A 20,057-nucleotide genomic window follows, 5' to 3' on the forward strand; every position below is an offset into this window, starting at 1 on the left:
CACTTAATTAAACAAAATGTGCAAATTGTCAGTGCTCAACTCCCCTTACCTTGGACAGTGGTGCAACAGCACATCTTCAAAACAAACAGTATAAAAAAAGTTGAAATGCTTTGACTCATCAGACTAGTATGAAGCACAATACACAACTAGCATTTAGACAAACTAACGAAACGGTCCCAATTTTACTGCACCAGATTACATTAAATGTCTCTTCAGTGATGCTGGAGACCAAATTTTTAAACTTAGTCCAGAATTGAAGAGCTTATAACAGCCCATCAGCAGAGGTATCGACCCAGTGGTAATAATTACATTAACGATACCAAGTTTACTGCACCAGATGGGCATTTTGACAATGAATATCTCTTCAGTTATGCCCGAGGCAAATATAATTCAAAATCCAAAACTTGATTGAATTGAAGTCTTATAAACCCAAAAAGCCACAAACTAGCGATCTAAGAGACATACAATCGTAAAAATCGGAACATATGATAATATATGAATTATAAAATAAATCGTTAAAAACATTTATAGGCTTCAAACGCGTTGGAATGTCAAAATTCTGGGGATAACACTTTGTCTTTTAAAATATCGAACATTGGAAATTTCAGTTTTTAAACGTTCGTGTACATTAAAAATGTACACCCACTATGAATAGCACACCGAAATTGTCAATTTTGAGGTACAATGTCTGTATACTCCTTATGGTTTTTGTTTAGTTTTAGTTTTGTTTTATTTCATTTCATTCTTTCTTTTCTGGCTTGTTTTTAATCAATTTAGCAAACTCGAGAGAATAATTTGAATTGGATCCGATTGGTCATATATTGTTTGTTGCAAAAAGCCTAATGGCAAAGCTTTCTCTCATACGTTTTATGTAGGATATTACTACTGTTAACAAAATACTTCACTAATCAAGTATTCCAGTCAAGGAGTCCTGTTTGTTAATGCTAGAAATCCAGTGTTGACTTCTGCTAAACATCATTATATTATACATGTATTTAGTTATAATTTCAGCTACATTATGCCATTATCAAGCCATTATCAACATAAATTTCAATGTAATAATAAATTTCAATGTCTTTACACAAGAAGAGGTGTGCAATCCTGATTACATACCGTTAAAATCTTCTAGACATAAACTATGTCTTAATTGTTATTTTTCTAGTTTTTAATGCTTTGTCTTTATAATTATATTAGAATTCATTACGACTTAGAATTTTAATCAGCTTCATTTAAAGGAACTAATGACGTAATGGATTACAAAAAATCAAAATGAGGTACATGGAACACAATTTAAAGCATAAATGTATCTATTTCCGATGTCTCAAAAGACTACCAAGCCGACTGTATTGGTAATTTAATATTAAGAAAAACACATAAAGTCTCTCAGAATTTGAGACGTAGGATGGCAACTTCGTATTGAAATTGAAATTAACATGAACACTTTTCGAAGATACATTCCACAAATTCCCCTTCACCCACGTCAAAAATACATACGAAAATTGACTAAAGCCAGGTAACAAATTATACTTTCAGCGTTTGAAACCAATAAGTTTCAATTGTATAGATACACTTTCTCTGTAAGCCATGTTTTTGTTACCGACTTCTCCATTATGTTTCATATTCTTTTCTAACAAACAGCATTTTTTAATTGTTTTTCCTTTATCTTGAACAGTATTCGACTATATATGAACAATTTTAGATACGCGAAAAAAATTCAAAATGTTGCATTGTAATTTGTCCATCCTTCTACATAAGTATGTCATACTATTTGATCGTCAAATGATCTGTATATATAACAAATTGGCATGTTAAATTATTAATTATATGCCAATAAGTAGATATTACTTTTTGTAAATACCACCTGTAAAACACAAAAAGAAGAGTAAATAACTTGAGAACATATGGTTGTGCATAAGTTTATCACTTTAGCCCAATAACGGTTCAAGTTTTTGTTCAGATGGAAAAACAAAATTAGGAAAATTCCAAAGGGTAAATAAAAATGACAAAGTCGGAGTATTAACAAGACAAAATAAACAATAATTAACAAAGCACCTAACAGAAAGTTAAATATTGAGCAACACCATCACCTGCTCCACAACAGTTGTCTAGCTGCTACTTTTCTAGTGTAACTGACACCATCCCAGTTTTATGTGGTGCGTGTTACTTTGTCGTTAGTTAGTGTATTGTTTTGTTGATTTTGTTTGTCTTTTATTTCTTTTTTTTGTTTTTGTTGGTATGGTCTGTTTTTGTTTTTTGACATATACTTCTTGATTCTCCTTTCGGTATCGTCTTCCCCTTACTTAATTTCAGTATGAAACTATGAAAGTTGATGTCCTTCCTGGATTAGTTTCAATACAGATTTGCTTTAAAAAAGTTGTGTTTGATGATCGTGTTGGAATCGATTAAGGGAGGAATAAGAACTAATAGTTTATAACCACGTTTTTATCATTTCCTGTAGCTTCAGTTAAAAACTTAAACTGGAAATAGCAATTTGTCAACCTTTATGAATACTGCAGTTCATAGTTGCTTTCAAGCTCTAAACAGTGATCAGTCATCGTAGTTTTTAATAAAATTGAATTATAAATTATCAGTTTTTTTTATCTTTATATCTGGTGTCTTGTAAATTCCCTGGTTGAGGTTTGCTTTATGTCTCTGTAGTCGGAAGTCGATTCATAACTAGTGATAAAAGTATGTTACGTAAAACCCACACAACATTGACCTATTATCACGTATCAAATTGTATTCAATTAATCATATTTTACTAAGAACTTGAATTAATCAAAGCCTTTTTTATAAATGAAGTACAAGCTACAAAATGATTGAAATTCATGATAGGCTTAAAATAACGACGTATACTCTGAGAATAGTACATACATGTATCTTATTAGAAATAAAAGAACTAAACAAAACGTGTCAATTAACAAATTAACACGAAATACCACTTAATTTGTAATGATAGGTCTTTCATAAAATAACAACACACAATTACACTAAATATATTTATCACTATCATCGTTACTGTAGGACTTAAAATGTAAAATGATGTTGTTTACTAAAATAAATCTAAGGGCATTCTTCTTATCTTAAATAATGCAGTTTTGTTCAGTACTTGTAAATGATATCTATGCTTATATATATTCCCCATCTGAATAGTCATTTTAGGCAGCGTTTTCAAAATATTTAGTCAGCCAATCCCTTTACATTGCCAAATTCAGCTGTCATGTTCTCCTGGATTATTGTGATTGTTGTCTAAATATATTTTGCAACAGCTGTTATGTTGTCATGCTTTTATGACCGTATTTGTCAGGAGGTATCTCTTACTAATAAGTATATGTATTATACATAATTGTCAACAATTACCGTCAAAATTCAAATGTTGCGTTACGTATAGGTCATTGCCGTCTTTATATTTCTGTTGGGCATTTAGTCTTTAGCTCATTTTTAAAAATCTTCCAAAAAGGGAGATGAAGAACCTTGAATGAATTAAAACAATGCATCTCCAAGTTTAACATATCGCTACCATTGCCTTGCCTTGATGAGTGTTTACAATACCTGGGTCAATGCTAAATACACAGTTGGTGGACGTTTAGTACACGTGGATATCACCAGTGTAGTAACCATATCTTCTTATATATTCTGTGTGGTCATTGAATATTAAATACCCAATAATACATGATGGTGTTGAAGAATAGATTCTTGGTACTGACTTTGTTAATCGTCTTAATTACGTGATATAGTGTTCTTTTTATTTGTCTGTATATTTTAAACCTTTACGACTATTTAGTCCATTTTTAGTAATATCCTTTTGGCGTGGTTCGGTATTTATACACCCCGCCACTGTGTTACTGTGTTGTGGTCATTTTGTGTATCCTCGTCTTTAATTTTGCTTATGTGGTTTGTCTATAGAGTGTCTATATGCAATTTTGATTTTCTTTGTAGAAATAGTTATTTGTTTTTATAGTGATTAAGATTATAACACAATGTTGACTGCTTAACCCCAATTTTTGACATTTTTACCTATTATGTCTGTTTGTTTTGCTCACACATTGTTGTCAATATAAGGGGGATTCTATGCGACTGTCATACAAGTGACAGGTTTACCTAGCTATAAAACCAGGTTTTAATTCACCATTTTCTACATAAGGAAATGTAACAGTTGTTTTCCATTCGTTTGATGTGTTTGAGCTTTTGATTTTGCCATTTGATAAATGACTTTACGTTTTGAATTTTCATTGGAGTTCGGTATTTTTTTTGTAATATAACTTTTTACTAATACAGTCATGAACTCAAAAAAAAAAATTATTTGGCACACTCGCAGGCATTGCTTGCTTTAGCCAAATTTGACAAGATTTGTAGAAACTTTTAGGTTTTAAATTATCTTTAACTTTGTAATGATTTGGACTTCTAACTACTTTAATCCGAACACTTCATGTTTGTCTAGGCAGACGAAACCGTCGTTTGGGGTACTTTTAATTATAAACATTGTATTTTTGATGAGTTTGGTTTTATCTTTGAAATGCGATCTTATGTACATGAAACCAATATTCCATTCACCAAAGTTCAGATCATAATATGCTTTTCATAACTTGTACCAAATGAAAATAACTAGGTTATTACAATCATGAGACGAAAACGGACTGACGCCATCAATGGCCTACAGGGAAAAGACGGATAGAAAACTGTATTCAACAAAGCATTACGTGATTATGCAATATTATACCATTTGAAAACTGTCGATGAATCAAGTATGGTAAAGCTCTTTCTGTAATTTCTTTAATGTGCAAATTAAGTCATATCAATACAGAAAAAGTAGAAAAAAAATATTACCTGCATTGCAATTATTATAAGTATTGTTCACTGATTATGTAAGGCTTGAACAATACTTCGATTTGCAAATTAAGATGAGTTCTTAGGTAAAATGTGGTAGCATTTGAATTACTTGAAGGCAAACACAAGAACGAACAGATGTTATGCACAATTTAAATTTGTCTCTGTTTACATAAAATTAATTGATTGATTGATTGTTGGTGTTTAACGCCACTTTTAAGCAATATTGACTATATCGTGGCGGTCTTTTTTTATTGGTGGAGGAAGCCAGAGTGCCCGGAAAGAACCACGACCTTCGGCAAGAAAACTTACAGTTCTAGTCAAGTAAGATAACAACCGAAATGCAATGTTGCCGGGCAAGAGATGCAGTAGATGAACTACTTAGACAAATCGACCACTGAGGCCTCCTTTACACAACACATCCTTCTTCTAAGTTTAACTCAAAATGTTATTTTTATGATCAGTTTCTATGCACATTAAACTGGTGAGAATTCCGGCCAATTTCAGTCGGGGATCGAGAGAACAATCACTCATATACCATATGATAACAAGATACTATTTAAGAACAATATCTTTATAGGCTAGCATATAATAATCATTATATAATCATTATAATAGGTCTGGTCTATCTAGCTGTTTACAGTCATTGTAAATGTACTAATTTTTTATGATAAATAATTGAAATTTGGAATACGTTTTGTCTTAAAGTTATGCCCTAATGACGCAACGTTTTTCACGGTGGTCAACATAATTGTAACAGAAAAATTCGAAATTATGAATAAATCTGGAGTAAACATGGACATTGCAATGATATTGAAAGAATATTCACAGCGTGTCACCATAGGGAATATACAATTTTGCGTTTGTGATCCTGTTAACAGTTCAATAAAAACTATTTATCTAAATCGTCGGCAGTTTGGTCCCCAATGGTATTACTAGCCCACACTAGCAAACCAATTTTGATTCGAAACGGTTATTTTGATCTGAACAGCTTATTTTATGTCTTTTAGTAAACTTATTCGCGGCAGTGAATTCATTAGTGTTCAGACAATTCACTTAAAGTGAATTGAGATCTGTTCAGTATATATTCAGACTGTTCAATAGTTGTTATTTACCTGTACACATCAGTATCATACTAAATTGTCCGAAGAGCCACTGAAGAGCAATGAATTGATTGCAAGCGAATTGTCCGAACAACACTGAATTTAAGCCTGTGGATAAGTCTTATGACTGACTAATTAATTGTTTAGACTTTTCTGATAATGTTTACATCAAAATGACCGCTTAAGACTAAGATTAATTTACTAGTGTCAGTAGTCTGTAATATGCAATCGTCTACTCTAAATTATCTGTTAATCAGATGTTAAAATCATTCAGAAAATTAAGATTTCTAACTCTAGCCTAAGTCAGATTAGACATAAAGTTTTTAGATCATTTGGTTTTCAATGTTCTTTGTTTTGTAAACAAATTTGGCTTCTAATCTGATTTGATTCTAGCAACACTGAAAATTGGAAACGAACGCCTAGTATCTCTAATGACATTTTACAACCACTTGGTAGATACCACTTTTAATGATCTCCGTGGGTATAACAAGCTAGTAAAAAAGCAGAGCGGACATAAATAATAATTCGATTAATTTCTATAAATTTACTGTACATCAACTGTTATGATTCAATCAGTAAAAATGAGGTTTTTCTTCCCAAAGCAATAGATTGCTTTAGCTAAACTTTTAGAAGTGTTCGTTTTCAATACTTTTCAAAACCATTCTCGATTTGGATTTCCTGATGTATTGATTAAAGCTGTACTGATGGGACCTATGTGATAAAAACGTCCGTCTGACGTTCTTAATTATGAACTTTGAATATTTGATTACTTATCTAGCTAATGGGTCGACAACTACCACAGAAGCACAATTCGTCTGCGACAGTATAACTAGCCGAGTAGTGAGCTCTCAGTTCATGTGCTGATATAAAATATCTTTGATGCAATCGTTTTTGATTAATTTAGTGACCATAAAAGGTTAGAATCATTCGACACACTTATGTTGTTCTACTCCCAGGAACCCATGGCCTTAGCCAAAGATGCTTACGTTATTTTTTAAATAATTGGTTTCTTCTCTTGCTCTTTAAATTTGTTATCGATTTGGCCTTTAAAATTGAAGATCTACTGATTAGACTTATGTAGACAAAACGCGCGACTAAATTATAATGTAAATTTCTTTGATGACTTTTTCAACAACTTGGTCGACACCTCTGGAGATGGATGTTTCGTTACCTCGGATACTTCAGCCCAGTAGTACAGATTCTAGTGTAGATATGCTATTTAATTGATACAATTATTTTATAAGCGCAACTGATGACTCTTTTGTAAATGACAGACGCTTATGACGTTATAGATTGTAAGCCTGGCATCTTTGATTACTTTTTTTCCAACGTAAGTATGGTGTTCTTTAACTTTTTTGTTGTTTTTTTTTATTTCTTGCTTTTGTTATGGGGTTGATGATGCAGGGAGAAGTTTTGTCACTTAAGATTTATATTTTATCAATCATTATGACATAATATCTCTTACTATTTATAGTTGATTTTGAAAAGTGAAAAAATCAAACCTAAGAAACGCTTCGCGCAAAAATTACACAAAGACATACATTGCTCTCTTTCAAAAAAGGACAACAAATCCAGCTTCAACGTTTTCATTGGCAAGGGATGAAATTATTCGGATTATTGGACGAAAAAGGATTCACAATACCACATTTTTCTTAAGATATTATGCAAGTTTCAATGACATTCAACCACTACATATTCAAATGAAGACAAATGAATAAACAAGCAGACATGACAGACACAACACAACACTCATTTTGTTTGATATCACATTTGATCGTGTTTATTATCACCGCCATGTAAATTAGAAACGTTCTTTTAAAAAAGCTTAAGTACTAATAATTCTTCTTACACATTTTACAGTTTTTACTACACGTTTTGAATCCTGACGAGTACTGTCCTATTTATCAACTTTTCTTAAATAGAAAAAATTCCTTTATACCATACATGTATATATTATTATATCCTTGACGCTAAGACTTACAGCAGATACCACACTCTAAACTCCATGAAATTTTGACTACATGATAGTAGTAGTAACCTGACACCAGGATTAACATTTAGACGCTAGACGCGCGTTTCGTCTACAAAACACACTTGGTTAGGTTAAGCTGTTTTGCTAAATATTCTTTTCAACTTTGAAATACACTTCGTTGAAAGTAATAAATCTTAAGATCTTCATTTGATTTACTCCTGATTACGACAATGACAAAAACTCATTTCCTAAATATCATTAGTGAAATTAAATAAAAATCTAATATGTTTCCCAAGAAATGAGAACTCTCATCTGTAAAAGTCCAATGTGTTTAAAATATAACACAAAAAGCATAACATACTTGTTTATGTATTCTTTTGGATTGGACGATGTACTTGTACGTGACCAAAGGAAGTCAAAATATGGACACTAAAACATCAAATGCGATCATGAAGAAAGACATACAGACATAATACTATATTTATGTTTCTCTCGAAGTTGAGTTTGATATCTACTGGAGTTTTTCATTGAAATTTACAACTACTATAAAACTGCAAAGTGTATTATTATTAATTAAAAACGACATTTATACGAACATAAAATGAAATGGTCATGCTTTCTATCGGCTAACTTCGTAGCTTGGAATTACATTTGATCATATTAATTGATTTGGTAATCTTCCATGTAATTTTATTGACCATTTAGCTTATCGAATTAAACCTTAAATATAATGTCTCAGTGGTTGAATAAACAATTATGTTGCGAGTTGTAGAATAATTCAAGGTTCATTGGTTTACTATTAGTCTTGATATAATCATAGCATAATATTACAAGGTATCTGCCAGTATTGTAATCAATTTATCATTTAACTTTAACATGAAGTATCTGTAAAATCATGACAAAAACATAAAGTATGTCTAGATAACATATTCATACGGTACTTCCTGTTTTGGGGTATACGCTTACAGGTTATTGTTTTATTTATTCTTGTTAACATCTTATATATCCTAGTGAGCTTGAGATTAAAGATACATGTACTACCGAAGTTAGAAAGTCTGCTACATATCTTGATCTTTTCTCGGAATTGACACAACCGCCTGGGTGGTCTCGTGGTAGCGTAAAAAGTAAAATTACAAAAATACCGAACTATAAGAAAAATTCAAAACGGAAACTCCTTTATCACGTGGCAAAATCAAAAGCTCAAAGACATAAAACGAATGGAAAACAACTGTCATATTCCTGACTTGGAACAGGCATTTCCTTATGTAAAAAATGGTGGATTAAACCTGGTTTTATAGCTAGCTAAACCTTTCACTTGTATGACAGTCATAAAGCATTTTATTATATTGACAACAATGTGTGAGAATACAAACAGACATAAAAGGTAACAAATTTTAAAATTGGGGTACAGCAGTCAACATTGTGTTATAATCTTAATCACTATAAAAGCAAATATCAATTTAAACAAAGAAAAACAAAATGGCATATAGACACTCTATAAACAAAGTACATAAGCAAAAATGAAGGACAAGAATACAAAAATGTCCATAGCACAATAACAAAGGCGGGATGTATAAATACCTAGCCTCGCCAAAAGTATGTACCGAAAATGTACTAAACAGTAAAGATTAGAATATACAAAGATAAATAAAGAGAACACTATAACACGTATTTAAGATGATAAACAACGCCAGAGTCTAGAATTTATACTTCAAAACCATCATGTATTATTTGTGAAGTTGATACGGAATATTTATCAACAAGGTCTTGGTTAATGAAAGTATAGCGTTTATATATCTCAGTTTATACATTATGCTCGTGCATGTTGACCTTATACGGACTTCATTTACAAGGGTGTGCCCCTTACACAACAGAGTTATAAGGAAGAACGACAGAAATCAACGCTGCATAAATTTAACGTCACCTTCACGAATTGGTTGACTAATACGTTGTGTTGGTGTCTAAACTCACGACATGTAGACAACTGGCGATGTAATGTGGCGGTCTCAGATCTCCAAATACCAGATAGTAATCTGATTAATATTTTTTTTTCAATTGTGTCTTTTTCCCGAATGTGACATTTTGACTTGAGTGTATATTTGCATTGCATGTGATACATGCATACCCTGTCAACGCACAAGTTGTGCTCCTTTTTGGAATTCAAGCGAGTCCCTCATTATTGTGTTTGTTACCTTAAGTCGTCTCTTTCTTAATCGATTTACGAGATTTGAATATTGGTAAAGTATAGTTGCCTTATCTAATTTAAATCTAACACTAATAACGACTGTAATGCACATTATTCTTCAATTTAAAAGATAAAATGCTTTAAAAAAAAATAATTATTTAAGCAAATAACTAGGCATTAACTACTAATTAAATTCGCAAACAGTTACATAAATTTTCAATCAAAGGTTACGTAACTGGTAAATAAAGTATAATTTCATCACTGATGCTTATTTTAGATTGATACCAGGATCAAGTACTTATACGGCGAAAGCAATTTTTGGTTTGTATTCAGCGGTTTAAACAACCCTAGAATTGACCAAACACTGAAGTTTCCACTGCTACCTTGTATGATACCAACAAATATTTCATACAGTTGAAACATATAACCTGTTGAAGAAATTAGTAAAAGTTAGCATGATCATTTGTAATGTATGTCATTAACATGTTTTCAGTTCTTATGATAGAAAAACAAAGGATATCCATTTCTTATGTTCTGATTTTTGTTGTTGTTATTTTTATAAAAAAATTTGGTTGAATGCAAGTACTATGGTTTGAGTACTCTGGTCCAATGGCTTGTATCAATTTTATATAAAATACACAAATTGTGCTTGCATGCCACCCCGTATTGACCAAAACATACATTGTATTTGGCACTGTTTAATCATAGCGTTTTTAGTTTTTTATTTAAAAAAATGGATTTAGCTTCCAAAAGTTTTCGTCTAGAGCACCGAATGTTCGGTAATGCCACAAAAAAATGTCCTGTGTATTTTGAAAGCGGTATTATACCCTAATATAAGAAAATAGATCCTAATTAAAGTATAAGAGTTTGTCTTTAAGAAAATGAACTACCTTTCCGTTCACTTTCCTACTGAATGTCCGTCTACATATGAAAAGGGACAGAGTAAACGATTAAAGTACACAGGTTAAAGACAGCAGACAGTTCTCACATATATGGACAAGTTTATCAGATCAAGACTTGTTATTAATTCGTGAATGATGAACTTCTAATGAAACAAGCAAGGAAAACTATCTATTACCAATGTATTCTCGTCACTCATCTAGTCGGAAGATCAAATGCACAGTACAGTTTGTTAGCAATCGGCAATTATGGAAATTTCAGAGGCCATTTTGTAATGTAAGATATCACCCAAAGGAAATCTGCAAATGATTCCGTGATCAACATGGACCTTTGTTATTTAATGATATTTTGGATAATTTCATACAATTTACTGATGAGCCAAATAGAAAATAAATGACGCATGTGATGTGTTAAATTACCAATCTGATATGTTTAATTAGCAACGCAAACAATGTTCCAAGTTAGTTTAGTTATATCAAGTACTAGTAAAAGATAAGTAAACTGCAATGTGCATAAAGGAATAGAGGTCGTGATAAATCCAGGTTGCCAATTGATTTGTCTGACACAAGAGACTAAAACTTAAACTGTTCATTTCAACATCCTACTACAAAAACATTAGAAGCAAGACACGGAATTTGAGTTGCTGCGTACAGTCGTGACTCTGGCTCCAAAACATTGAGTAAAGTAATTATTTGAGATAACATTCCATTCATTGAGTCAAAATAGTTAAATTATCCTTAAAATCAATACCATACATAACTCTGCATTTCTTCCAAAACTAAATTTTGCATTCAAGTGAACTATAAACGGCCTTAATTTAAAAGGTTGGGTTTTTGATATTTAATTGTAACATAATGATTTAGATATAACGACTAAAAATGAACAACAACAAAACAAGCAACCGACAGTGTTGGTGTTTGACGTAAGTGCTATATCGAGATACTCAAGCGTTTACAAACCAAAATCAAGTACATTTATACGTACTCTTTCTACTGAAAAGGTGGACATCGGTGGTCGAGTGGTCTAATTAGTCGAACTACTGTATCACTATCCGGTCAACACCGAGGTAGGGAGTTCGAATCCCGCACGTGACAGGTGCGCGCGATTTCAATACTAATTGACTAGGATTGCTAGTTTTCCTTCTGAAGGTCAGTGGTTCTCCCCGGGCACTCCGCCTTTCGCTACCAATAAAAACTAACCGCCACGAAATAGCACAATATTGTCCAAAGTGGCGTTAAACACCAATCGATCAATAAATCAATTTATTACTGAAAAAAATCGTTTATGAACCCGTTTCAGTCACGACTCAACTGGCAGCTGCGACTAAACACCACACGCTTCTCGCTATGTAACGACTCACGAAACAAAAATATTGTTTTTGCTGTACAATACGCATAATGGAATCGACCATTTATGTGAAGTATTTAAATCTCTTTGTGGATTGTTTATTCACTTTGTTTTGTTTGCATGGATTTATTTGGATTTGTTTTCTTTTTTCTACTTCTTTGTGGATGTTGATGCGACTGGCCGATCTTTGAAAGTCTCTATCATTTTTCTGGAATGATTAAGATTAGAGCTTGACATTACATAATATAGAAATTTGTTAATTGTGTTTTTTGGGATTGTATAGACATTTGTCAATTGTATCGTTTGTGATTGTATGTTAATAGGTTACTATCTCATTAACTTATACCCGCATCGTCTTTTACTCTTAAACAAAACGGTACTTGGTGCGTGTAACAGTATTTGTTTCGTAGTTTGTTTTTTTTTTAAACAGCGAAAACACATTATCATTACAAATTCGAAAGTTGCTTTACATTGTTAAAACAGCCGATTCATTTTACTCAAACGCAGAATAGTTAATCAAATAACCACTGATGCTTTTTTTTTTTTTTAATTAATTTGGTTCCAAGTCTGAAGTTGAACGTCCATGCAATACTTGGTTAAAGTACTTACAGTTTGATTAACAAACAGTGCTACAACAGTTTTTTTTTAATTACGTATGTCGACCAACCTTCCGGGCTTATTATTAAAGTAATACATATTCTTCTATGCTAACATTACAAAGAAAATATACACATCTGATCCTTCTAAATACAGAATGTATTTAATTTAATTCATAATTAGTTTAGAACGTATTTTTACAGAATAAATAAAAAAAGAAATATTTTCTAAATGTCAATGAAACAGCAGAAAAAATTGAGACATATGGTTTTTTCCCCCTAGAATGGAATGTGCGAAAACGAATGAAATATTACGTAAAGGACACTTAATTTCAGTACACCAACCCAAGAGCATTTAGAAACAACAGTAGAAATCGGCTTGCATAAATTTAACCTACGTAACCTGCATCGTTTTCTTCTGTAACATTGTACAAGCAATTTATAATCGAAAGCGTGTATGCAAAGACTTCTAGTCTTAAATGTTGATCAATAAAGTTTAAAGGGATGGTCCATTTGAAAAAGCAGAGTTCTATCGATTGTATGTGTTAAAAAACTCTAGCCTCCCTTCTGGCTCCTGTGATGATACAGCTGATGATTTCAGTAACTAACAGTCTTCAAACTGTAAAACACTAATAGTTGTATGCAAATATAAGACCAATTTCTTTGCACATGACAATCGATTCTGGAGTATCGTTCATTAGCACTAACTCACATGACAATCGATTCTGGAGTATCGTCCAATAGTACTAACTGAGTCAAATTCGAGACTCTGTAAACATTTAAAAGCAATAAAAACGTTAATCAGCACAAATTAAACACATTATAAGACCACCAAACGTCAGGCCAATAAATTTTAGGACACAAAACTAACATAAAAATGCAGATATATGACCACAAAACCTAAGGTCAACAAATTAAAGCTTTCAAAACGAACTTAAAATGCAAAGGTAGAAACAAAACGGTCTTTTAAAGGATGAAACATGTAAGGAAAAGAAAACATTAAGGTTCAACATTTTTTTCGTATGAACAAGAAAGATATTTTTAACCAAAACAAAAAATGTCTGCTTGTAGTAAATCCACGTATTGTCTTTCAGTTAAAATTTAATTCATGTTGGTAGAGGATGCCCTTCAACACGCAATTTTCTAAAACATTGAGACTTCGCATCAACATTGTGTTCAACAACAATTTATAATGCCTTCAACAACAATTTATAATGCCTTCAACAACAGTTTATTATGTCTTCAACAACAGTTTATATTGTCTTCAACAACATTTTATAATGCCTTCAACAACAATTTATAATGCCTTCAACAACAGTTTATAATGCCTTCAACAACAAGTTATAATGCCTTCAACAACAATTTATAATGCCTTCAACAACAATTTATAATGCCTTCAACAACAGTTTATAATGCCTTCAACAACAGTTTATAATGCCTTCAACAACAATTTATAATGCCTTCAACAACAATTTATAATGCCTTCAACAACAGTTTATAATGTCTTCAACAACAGTTTATAATGCCTTCAACAACAATTTTTAATGTCTTCAACAACAGTTTATAATGCCTTCAACAACAAGTTATAATGCCTTCAACAACAATTTATAATGCCTTCAACAACAATTTATAATGCCTTCAACAACAGTTTATAATGTCTTCAACAACAGTTTATAATGCCTTCAACAACAATTTATAATGCCTTCAACAACGATATAAAGCGTCTTTTGAACTTGATGGAAAAATGTAAAATTGTAATAAATTTTTAATATGGATTATTCAAACTGGTTAATATTTCTTTCGATTTTTGACTATGCGAATGAAATGAATTCAGAGAAAAATTGGCTCTACCTCTGTTAAGTCGGCAACTACCTCACTGATGAGATATAATCATGAATACAGTTCCCTTAAAAAACCAGTGACAACCTGTTCTTATTTTATAAAAGCCAAAAAATTTCAAATAAATTCCATTCATACAACAAAGTCTTATCATGATCACCAAGTCTCAGTTTGATAAAGTGTAAAAGAAGTTAGAAAAAGGATAAACGATGATATTATTCTAAATATAAATACTGTATTTAAATCATGGTTCCTTCAAAATTTCTTAAATTCATTCTACAGTTTATTTACACTAATAATATGGCCTGTAAATTGAGTAAGCTTAAATGTGACTTTATCAGGGAAAACAACCCACAAAATATCAAATAAAAGATATGCATGTACATTTTACAATCATTTTCGATCTAAGACAATATGAAAGACATAAAATAGAAATAAACCAAGGAAGGAGAGACACAAGTATTTACATTTCTTAATCTATCTGGTACTTTGTTTTATTGTCATCACTTATGTTGACTTTTATATCTGAGTACACGAAAACGTAGTAATTATCATAGACTGCTATTTTTGTAAACTAAATATCGTCTAAATCGTGTAGTTGAACTTGGACAATTTTTCTGCTTAGTTTTTATGTTCACTATGGGATTATGAATTCTTATCTTTAGACATCAGAATGATTAAAATGATATGTAGGGTATACGTCAATGAGACAGGACCCTATTAATAGAAAAAAAAGTTTCCAGAGATCAACAAGCATAATCGGGCTTGTCTGGTGTAATTAGAGAAACACATTTTGTATGCATGAAATTTAGCACCTGTATAACTTTATTGGAAATCAATACAAATATAAAGTTGTGTTTTAGTTTTAAGACTCAAATAGTTCGATTTTCGAGGATCTTTGTCGAATGCACAACTGGTGGAAAACATTGATATTTTTTATAACCATTAACAAACTTGATCTGGGCCACAAAAGTTTAAGGATATCACCAAAACTTAGTACTTTCTTAATGTCAAAGAACATTGTATAGACATTTTCTGTGACAAAAGCGAACAATGATCTTGCAAATAAAACAACACTATACGTGTTTGGCTCGATCTTCGATCTCTTTTGTTTGGGTCTTTTATTGGTTTCATATTCCCAATAACGTAAAATTCAAATATTGCTGACATAAGCCATTTAGCTCCAAATGCGTCTATGCTGCTGTAGAAATCGGAACTGCCGTGAATGTATAAAGAAGCATCGGTCATAGAAACATACCGTCAGAAATGTTTGCCTCTGTGATTGCGAAAAAAAACCGGAATTTCTTAATCGAACTATAGATAACCGATGAATAATTCATAATTATTCATGTTTCGGATGCATTCTGCATTTACGCAGTTCCTACATTTGACATGATAAGACTGTAAATACTAAAAATATAGCGTCACAGTTCATGATTCTCTTTTTTCCTTTTATTAAATAGGAACATAGCTAGATGCTGAATTTTCTATGCCAAAATCCTTATCCACCCATCATGAAAACATATCGTCACGCGCATGAAATATTACATAATCATGTGTGTATGCTGTTCAATATGTTTTCATATGTAGTTCGAATAAGAACAAAAAGGCATTTAGAAACGAAGCAGGTGAACGGATAAAATGAAAAGACCCGAGTGCAGATATCAGTAAAGCTTGAACAATATTTTTCGATTGAATCATCAATTGTTTGCATCCACACCAACCATTATTTTAACGCGTTTTATAATTTCTGTTGCATTTAAGTCTTATATCGAAATCAGATAAATATGAGAAATGGAGTTTCACCTAATGTCTATGTTTTAAAAATCTTATAACAAGGATATTAGTTACCAGGTGAAAAAGTGGAGAAAATGGGACCTCGACAATTCAACCCATGGTTCTCTTTAATGATACAAAAAGTTGACATACATTTTGAAACAGTTAACAAGACTCGGTGTCTTTACAAAACGCATGTTCTGTACTTGTAATTCGTAAGCTGAAGCCGTATACACTGTGAAGTAAGTCGTATAAACTGTATAGTCAGTCGTAAAAACTTATAGTAAGTTGTAAAGACCGTATAGTTAGTCGTATGAACTTATAGAAAGTCGTATAAACTGTATATTAAGTCGTGAAGACTGTATATAGTAGGTCATGCCGGATATGACTTTTCTCTCCAACCTTTATTCTCATTCACTGAGGACAAACTAGTCTACTGATTGTTATGCTAAATAATCAAAAACACGTTCATCCTCCACACAAAATCTCAATTTTAATTATTTTTGATACCAATGAAAAAACACAAGAAAAAATGAATCCGTAAAACTATTTGGAGGAAAAGGTCAATTTATCAAAACTAATAGGAAAAGCTGATTTCCGATATTCCTTTTTGTTTCTGCTGGAAAACAACTGAAATTAAATTTTTCATACGAATTTAATGGAGAGAGTTTAATCTAAACTTGATACAAAAAGAAATGTGATATATTTGTTTTAATATTTCAGCATGAACATTGGAGATCTAAACATATTGTATTTTTGGCACAAAATATATGATGATTAAAAAATCTTATTGGTATGGAAGTACTTATCCAAGAAAAGTAAGACAACTTACAAAATAGTACGTTACATTGATTGTTGCGTGCTTATCTACCAGTGTCAAATAGTTCATGAATGACGAAGAAAATGTTACATAGAGCACAATTGGAAAACTTCTTTAATGAAATGTTAATACAATAAATTATTTGAAGTTTTTAAAATTTAAGTTTCAATAATTTTGAGTTCTGCAAAACACGAATAATAATTATTGTCGATGATACCCTCAATTTTATTCCCATGGTTTCCAAGTCAACTTTCAATAAATATTCAAAATTGTATAGTGGCGAAAAGATTCATGTGAAGTAACATCTAGTCAATCTTTCACTTATCGAATTTTAACCAAAAGACAGTTGTCACTTTTTCTAGTATTAAATGATTATGTGAATTAATGAGTGATACATTAGTCAATAACGGTAATTTCATTTCAGAAATAACTTAGCATTTCAATGATTTACAGACTTCATCCTGTTCATCTTGAATAACATAATGTCATCAACCGTTTCCTCAGGCAAGAAGATTTCTTCTTATATGTTTTATTTGTTAATACAATTTATTCAGTCTTAAATGCGTGTGATGCAATGCAAACGACTTCACAACGGATTACTTGTTGAAGAAATCAAACATGTACACGTGTTCGGCAACCTGTTCTGTACATTGTAACGTTCAGAACATGCATAAAATATTTGCCAACGGATGTAAAGCAATACTGAATACTCATAACGGAAAATATCTCTTAGAATGATTACTGCCCTGAAAATTATTGCGGTTCTTTTATATTCCTTTGCATCATATAAACTTTTCAATGTATCCATGGGTAATTTAAGTATGTGTTTTAAACAAAAATTAAACACCTTATATGGTTAAAATTAATTTGAGTATTCTCGTTCTGTCTTATACCATAACACGATTACCTTGTACATAAATTTTGAAATTATTATTTCACATTAAAATTCAATAAAAACCCAATCCTACTTTATTTTGTAGCATTTGATTTTACAAATTCTTAGCTGTGAAAAGTTCCGAAATCGAATAGAAAAAATGATTTTCGGCAGAGTAAAAATATACAAATATTAAAGTTTTGAAACTTTGTTTTCTTAATCCAAAAAATGTAGCAAAACCACATAAAATTATTTCTATTTCTCTTTGTTTTTCTTATGGTTACTCTATTGTACATAATTTAAATATAAATACCCTAAAAATGCATGAAATAACTTACCTTTAATAATTAAGGCCACTACGTGTAAAATTGCCAGGTTGATAAGCATTGCTACCCGTATCTCTTTTGTATTCTGTCTTTAACTGGATTTCCCCTGGTTATTATATCAGTGATGTGAAGCTAGTTAAGTAAACGCTGATGTGTGTAGGTCTTCGTTGCTAATGACATCATCCAATACAGGTGTCCGTTACGGGATTGGGTTGTGGATTTCACACCGGATTTCTCACAGGTGTTTTATTCCAACGTTTGTTTCACTTTGAAAAAAAAAATATGCACAAATTTAATTAACAGGATACTTTCCAAGAATCTAATACTGTTATAGATCGTATATATAATAATTCAAAAGTTTACATTTAGGTTTTCTTTTAAACTAAGAAGATAAAAGAGTTTTAACGAAGCTTTACAAATCTTAAAATTAATGAAAGTGATCTGTAAGCAACTGTACGTTATTTATTCGCTTTGCAAAGGAAGTAATGAGAAAGATAAACGCATTGCCATTATAGGGCGTATTAAACAATTAACCAACCCCAAGTGGTTTCTTAACTAGCTTGATATTATATTTGTAACAGAACCTAATCACTTTAGTTTCATCTACCAATAGAAAGCTATCAACTCATCAGCTGATGAGAACAATTTGTAGTCTTCTCCAGTAGTCAGATCATGGTGACATAAGAAGTTCTCTTGTCAAACTATGTTTCTTCTCAAATAAGTCCACTGTATCTCTAGTGTTGTTAATGATAATAATGTTATAGGCTACGTGCGACATTCTAGTTATTTAATAGACATGGTTAAATATACTACTTATATTAAACACACCAATTATAAGATAGTTTTATGTACAATACTAATGAGTCAAAAAAAAGTCAGTAAATGTATTATTTAAAAATTTTAACTTATCTTCATCAATTAAAAAAAAACCCACTTACAACACGATATATAAGATTTCATGTAATTTAGAATGCATATGTCTGATACAACTATAAAAAATAAGGTTTATTTGAACTTTTTATGAATATTATATTTTTGTAATTACTCGTTACATGTATGGTATGCATAAATTGATAAGAGAACATCTTATTTAATTATATTTTTGAATTTGTGTTTTTTAATGAGTTTTAAAACTTATGCCAGTCAAAAACAATAACAATATTTAAAATACCGCTTCCTTTCGTTTCGTTTCTCAGTTATAGGCGCAGTTGTACGCTATTGCTATTCAACATTGGATTTTATACTTACGTTATGAGAACTGCAGTCCATAAACCTTTTAAAAAAAGGTATACCGATAAAATAGTCAATAACTAATTCGAAGAACCTAATGTTTTGTCTATAAAATGCTAAACATACTATATCTTTTAAGAGCTAAATGAGGTAAACAATATAGATTCATTTAGAAACATGTGGTAAAATTTTACAACATGAACGGAATTTCAGTTGTATGATAATGTTTAAGCAGCATCGCAGCTTAACCTAGATTTAACGA

General features: G+C 31.3%; 1 long non-coding RNA gene across 3 annotated transcripts in view; it reads right to left on the reverse strand.

Moving 5' to 3' along the window:
• Positions 1-19,135, reverse strand: part of LOC127706262 (uncharacterized) — a 36,461-nt gene extending 17,326 nt beyond the window's left edge. The window contains exons 1-2 of one of the 3 annotated variants that reach the window (XR_007984342.1): positions 19,104-19,135; positions 18,578-18,831 (exon numbers count right to left, since the gene is read on the reverse strand). This is a non-coding gene — a long non-coding RNA (uncharacterized LOC127706262). The other 2 variants (XR_007984341.1, XR_007984340.1) reach the window with 2 other exon arrangements.
• Positions 19,136-20,057: the final 922 nt, after the last annotated feature.

This window comes from Mytilus californianus, unplaced genomic scaffold (assembly GCF_021869535.1).
Source record: "Mytilus californianus isolate M0D057914Y unplaced genomic scaffold, xbMytCali1.0.p SCAF_6, whole genome shotgun sequence".
NCBI classification, from domain to species: Eukaryota; Metazoa; Mollusca; class Bivalvia; order Mytilida; family Mytilidae; genus Mytilus; species Mytilus californianus.